This window comes from Schistocerca nitens, chromosome 1, assembly GCF_023898315.1.
Source record: "Schistocerca nitens isolate TAMUIC-IGC-003100 chromosome 1, iqSchNite1.1, whole genome shotgun sequence".
NCBI lineage: Eukaryota > Metazoa > Arthropoda > Insecta > Orthoptera > Acrididae > Schistocerca > Schistocerca nitens.
The window spans coordinates 785,423,849-785,429,848 of NC_064614.1; positions in this window are offsets into that span (position 1 = coordinate 785,423,849).

The window sequence follows — 6,000 nt, forward strand, 5'->3', positions numbered from 1 at the left end:
TTAAGCCGTGCAGAGCAGTAATTGGTGTGTTGGTTAACTGCCCTCATTGATTGTTGGTTCTGGTCCCTAACTTTGGTGTTGCAATTAGAGGTAATTTAAGTATTGCAAAAGAAATAAACCACAGCCCTCCACTCAAGTAATGCTTGTGGAACCAAGCAGGGAATTAAACTGAAAAGTGAACAACACTCTTGGTGGGGGATGCTGCCTTTCTCGAAAGAACACTACAGCTACTATACGGGGCACAAAAAATAAATGTTCAGTGTAGAACAGTGTGCAGAGATGACATCCATGTGTGTTCACTGCATTTATGTTATTCGTAACTCATATCGGTATTCCATGTAGTGGTAATGCACTTTGTGGAAAATAAAGATCCCTTGACATGTCTATCCCCTGCACCATCAGTGATTCATAAGACACACTGTGGAGGGTCAATACAATTTTGTGAAACACCTTGTATTTACTTCAGACAATGGAAAATCCAGGATGGAATGTAAAAATATTATGAGAAGGAAAACTGCTGCTCACCATATGGTGGAGATGCTGAGTCACAGATAGGCACAACAGAAAGACTCTCACAATTATAGCTTTCGGCCATTAAAGCCTTCATCAACAATAAACACACACATTCACACGCACACGCTCATGCAAACACAACTCGGTGTCAGTCCTGAGTTGCTTTTTTTAAATTTGTTGTGTGTGTGTGTGTGTGTGTGTGTGTGTGTGTGTGTGTGTATTGTATTCTTGTATTTACTTCGTGTGACATAGTGGTGGAGAGAAGGTGGGAAATTACCTGCTCACTCTTCAGTGTGCAGATCGTGGAAGGAGAGAAGTGAATGACCCTAATCTAGCAACCTGATTTCCGTCACACTTCTACCCTCCATCCTCCCTGTTACACATAGTTACACCTCCAAAACACAATTTGTCCCTTAGTATGCTTCTCCTGCACCTAGGTGTGGTATACACATTTAATATTTGTTCTTAACCTACTTCATTCAACAATAAACATTGTTGTATAATTAATACACTTATTTTTAATAACCCTGGATTTTTCCATCCCCTGCAAAACGGAAACCATTAGTCATAGAGGGGGGAAAAAACTAATGGGACCTTTTTGCAGGACTTTTAATATGGTTTAATTTTGTACTGGGAAAGCCATGGTTTTAGAATTGTTGAAAAGGAAAAAAGAAACAGTCCTTCAAACACCTCCCCACCTCCAAACTCACATTCCACCAGTTGGGATTTTTAGTATGTTGTTAATGGCACTCTTTCCTATCTGTGTACAAAAATTTGCAATTACATAAATTTTTCTCCTATATGACCTTTTTCAATTTTCATTGACTAGTCTACGGACTAGTGAGCAATACTCAAGAACTGGTCAAACAAGAGTTCTGCAAGTTGCTAAAATTGTGACTGAATTAGATTTCCTTATAATTTTAGCTTTGCATCCACTTTCCTGACATAAAGTGTTGTAATTTCACTTTAGGACATACCAGATGCATATTCCTAAATATTTAATGCTGGGGTCACAGTGGCATCAACACTGGGGAGTTCCACCACCTACAGATATCAACCAAAGACAGACACAAGTATGTACATGGTCTTGGTATAGCCAATATCAGCCGAACAGTACATCTGGTCAAATTCAGATCAATTTTTTTTCTTCCCACAAGCAAAACATGGACTGTGAGAAATTTTTAAGTCTGGTAGTAGAAAGGAATAGTTTGTGGCTGCCTGAGGATGAAACATATAACAACAGGGGTATCTCAGAATATATGGTCTGAAATTGCCTCTGTATTGGAAATCACAAGTTTCAAACAACTGAAAAATTTAATGATAATTAATTGAAAATTATCTTATATTACATTATATATGTTCTCATGCTGTCTAGCCATTTTAGCCTCACATCTGCATTTCATGCTGAATGTAGGTGCATTTACAAATTATTATTACTGCTTACTGGTGTTTTTATGGCAGTGGAGTGGCAGTTCTGTTACGAGATGGTTTGCAAATGATCTGCTCACTGAAACCAGCACTGCCCACTGCAATGCAGTACCGCTACATCGTGCTGCATTGTTTACCAGATAAGTATGGCAATTGGTGGAAACAATTCATTGTAACCCAAAGACCAATTCCACCGATTTGCTTGTTCCTGCCTAAGCACCAAGTTGTATTGTGACATATCAGGGCCAGTTCCTTTCGTCTGTTGGGCAACTTTAGTTGATTTTGTATTCAGAAATTACTTATCTGAGTATGCCATTTAGCCATTTGTGTAATGATTGAAAGAAAGAACTGTACTATGACTTTTTGCAATGGAACACTTTCAAAAAATCTAATTCAGTAATTTTGCTTTCTCCCAGGCATTGTCCATTTTTAAAGCCAGTTTCATAATCGAGTGACTGTGTAGATAATTTTGACTGGTTACTGACTTAATTATAACCAAAAGGAAAAGTTTGTGTATTCTAGTTACCACAATGAGCTCTCCTCCTTTCCCTCCTCCCCAAAAAAGGGGAAAAAATTAAAATTGGAAATGAACTTGCATCTTGGGTGTGCGCCAGGTCTGCATATGGAGGTGGCTGGTGGGATGGGAAGGGACAGGGGGAGAATATAAAGGCAGCATCAAGCAGGTATCACTCAGTCATTAGAACCACTTGAGGATGGCAAGAAATCAGCTTTGCCAAAATAGCGTGCCTTTTGGATGAAGCCACCTGTCCAAATACCTGAGAACTATTCAAGAAGTTGCATCTTGCCCTGCCACACACATATGAATCAATTTGATATTGGTTTGAAGAAAATAATGGACATAGAACAATATGAAGTGTACCCAGAGCCATTTGTTATGAAATCTTACCGTTTGCTGCTGTTCAGCTGTGTATTAAACTGAGATGAGCCAGCATTATAAAAGCTTCCAGTAGCATTGTATCTTTAGCAATGTATTTTCTTACATTTACAGCCAATATAAAAAGCTACTAAAATATGAATACAAAAATAGTTAGCATGTATTTAAATGTTCCCTGCCCGAGAACAAAATAAAATAGAAAAATCTCATACAAATTATGCTCTGTGTTATAAACTGTGGATAGTAGAGTCACATTGCAAAGTGGTAGAATCAGTACGTGAACACAATTTTCCATTGTTTCAAAGAATGGAAACTCGAGGTAGGAGTATTGACAATGTAGGAAAAGACAGATTGCTACTTACCATAAAGAAAACACATCAAGTTGCAGACAGGCATAATTAAAAGACACTTACTTATAGCTTTCAGCCACAGCCTTCACCACCACACACACACACACACACACACACACAAACAAACAAAGAGAGCAAGCTCATCTCACGCACGCATGACCGCCAAGGGTTGTCGTTTCAACACATTCTTCCCTCCCATAATTATCCCAGCCACAACCTGTGTAACATACTGTTCCCACACCCTCCACCCAACACTTTCCACTCCCTTGGTCCAATCGTCTCCTCCCCATTCTCATCTCCCAACCGGCCAGAATGCAACATCATGTGGGATGTAACTACAAACTGGGGAGGGGGGGGCCAGCACAAGGGATAGGGACAGTAGTACGGGTGGGGAGAGAGACAAACACTGTCTGGTGGACTGCACAGGGACTAGACTGCCTACAAGTGCAACATCAGGAGGCTGTGGGGCAGGAAGGTGGGGAGAAAAAGTACAAAAATGGGAGGAGCACGGAAAGTCGGGCAGATGCGATGGCAGAGGGCTGCAAATAAACAGGTTGGGAGATGAGAATGGGGAGGAGACAATAGGACCGAGGGAGTGGGAAGTGTTGGGTGGAGGGTGTGGGAGCAGTATGTTATGCAAGTTGTGGCTGGAATAATTATGGGAGGGGAGAATGTTTTGTAACGATAACTCCCATCTGTGGAGTTCAGAAAAGCTGGTGGTCAAGGGGATCCAGATGGCTCGGGTAGTGAAGCAGCCATTGAAGTCAAGGGTGGTGTGTTCAGCTGCGTGGGTAATCTACATTGCTCTTGACCACAGTTTGGTGGTGGCCGTTCATCCTGGTGGACAGCTGGTTGGGTAGTCATACCAATATAAAAAGCTGTGCAATGGTTGCAGCAGAGCTGGTAAATGACATGGCTGCTTTCATAGGTGGGCCGGCCCTAATGGGGTAGAATAAACCTGCGGCAGACTGGAATAGGAAGTGCTGGGTTGGTGGATTGGGCAGGTTTTGTACCGGGGTCTTCCACAGGGACTGATTTTCAGGACTGTTGCTGCCATCTGGAAAGTAGGAGTAGTAGATCTTTGCACCACTAGGTGGCGAGAGCTGCATATTTGAAGAGTCAGTGTGCGGAGTGTCATTCATCTGGGAGGAAGTGTTGCATGTCCTTATGAGTTGGAGTTAGGATTTGGAGTGGCATAGGAATGGACTAGGATGTTGAGGAGGTCGGTTGGGTGATGGAACACTACTTTTTAGGAGTGGTGGGAAGTGTCTCAGGTAGGATGTCCCTCATTTCAGGGCACGATGATAGGTAATTAAAGCCCTGGTGAAGGATGTGGTTCAGTTGTTTCAGACCAGGGTGTTACTGGGTGACGAAAGGAACACTGCTTTGTGGATGGGTTCTGGGTGTGGTGGGAGGATTGGGGGCAGGCGGGGGAGGGTAAATGGCACGAGATCTGTTTGCGGACTAGGTCTGGGGGATAGTGCCTTTCTGTGAAACCTTGGTGAGACCATCAGCAAACTGAGCAAGGGAGTTTTTTCACTGCAGATATGCCTTCCCCGGGTAGCCAGGCTATATGGAAGGGATTTTTTGGTGTGAAAGGGATGACAGTTGTCAAAATGCTGGTACTGTTGGTGGGTTTAATGTGGACAGAGATGTTGATGGAACCACCAGAGAGGAGGTCACATCTAGGAAGGTGGCATGCTGGGTTGAGAAGGAATGTGAAGCGGATGGGAGAGAGAATGTTGAGGTTGTGAAGGAACAAAGATAGGGTGTCGATCATGAAGCTACCATCAATGAACCTGAACCAGACTAGGGCTTTGGTATTTTGGGAGGCTAGGAAGATCTCCTCTAGATGGCCCATGAAAAGGATGGTATAGGAGGGTGCTACACGGGTGCCTATGAGTTTGCTTTGGATTTGTTCGTACGAGGTGGAATCCAAGATTTTCAGGACTGTTGCTGCCATCTGGAAAGTAGGAGTAGTAGATCTTTGCACCACTAGGTGGCGAGAGCTGCATATTTGAAGAGTCAGTGTGCGGAGTGTCATTCATCTGGGAGGAAGTGTTGCGTGTCCATTTCCGTAATACTCTGCCTTTGGTATGTGGTGATTTTATGATGGATCCGTGAACAGAACAGTGCGTGTGTATCAAATTCTGTGCGAATCTCGGGAAAAGTGCTGCTACAGAGACCCTTGCATGATTCAACAAGTGTTTGGGGGGACAGAGCATGAGCCGTACGCGTGTTTGAGTGGCATGCTCGGTTCAGGACCGGCCGTACAGACGTCAAAGATGATGCTCACACTGGAACGCCTGTTAGCCATACAACACCAGGCATTGTTGCCAAACTTCAACAATTGGTTTGTGTGGATCGATGTCGAACCATTCAAGACCTTGCGGATGAAGTGGGTATTGGTTAGGGGGCATGTCAACAAATGCTGACAGATGAATTGGGCATGCATCATGTCACTGCAAAATTCATGCCAAGGATCTTGACTGCCGATAAGAAGGCACAGTGTGTTGAAGTGTGCACGGACTTTTGTCAGACCGCATCTGATGATCCAACCTTCTTGTCACGGGTTATCACCAGCGACAAGAGCTGGATTTATGGTTTTGACCCAGAGACAAAGCAACAATCGTCCCAGTGGAAGAGGCCAGGATCTCCAAGGCCCAAAAAAACAAGACAGATGAAGAGCAAAGTGAAAAGCATGATCATCATTTTCTTTGGTACCAAGGGAATTGTGTACAAAGCATTCGTCCCACCCAGCCAAACATGGAATTCTGTGTACTACTGTGACGTTTTGCGACAGCTCCATGAAAA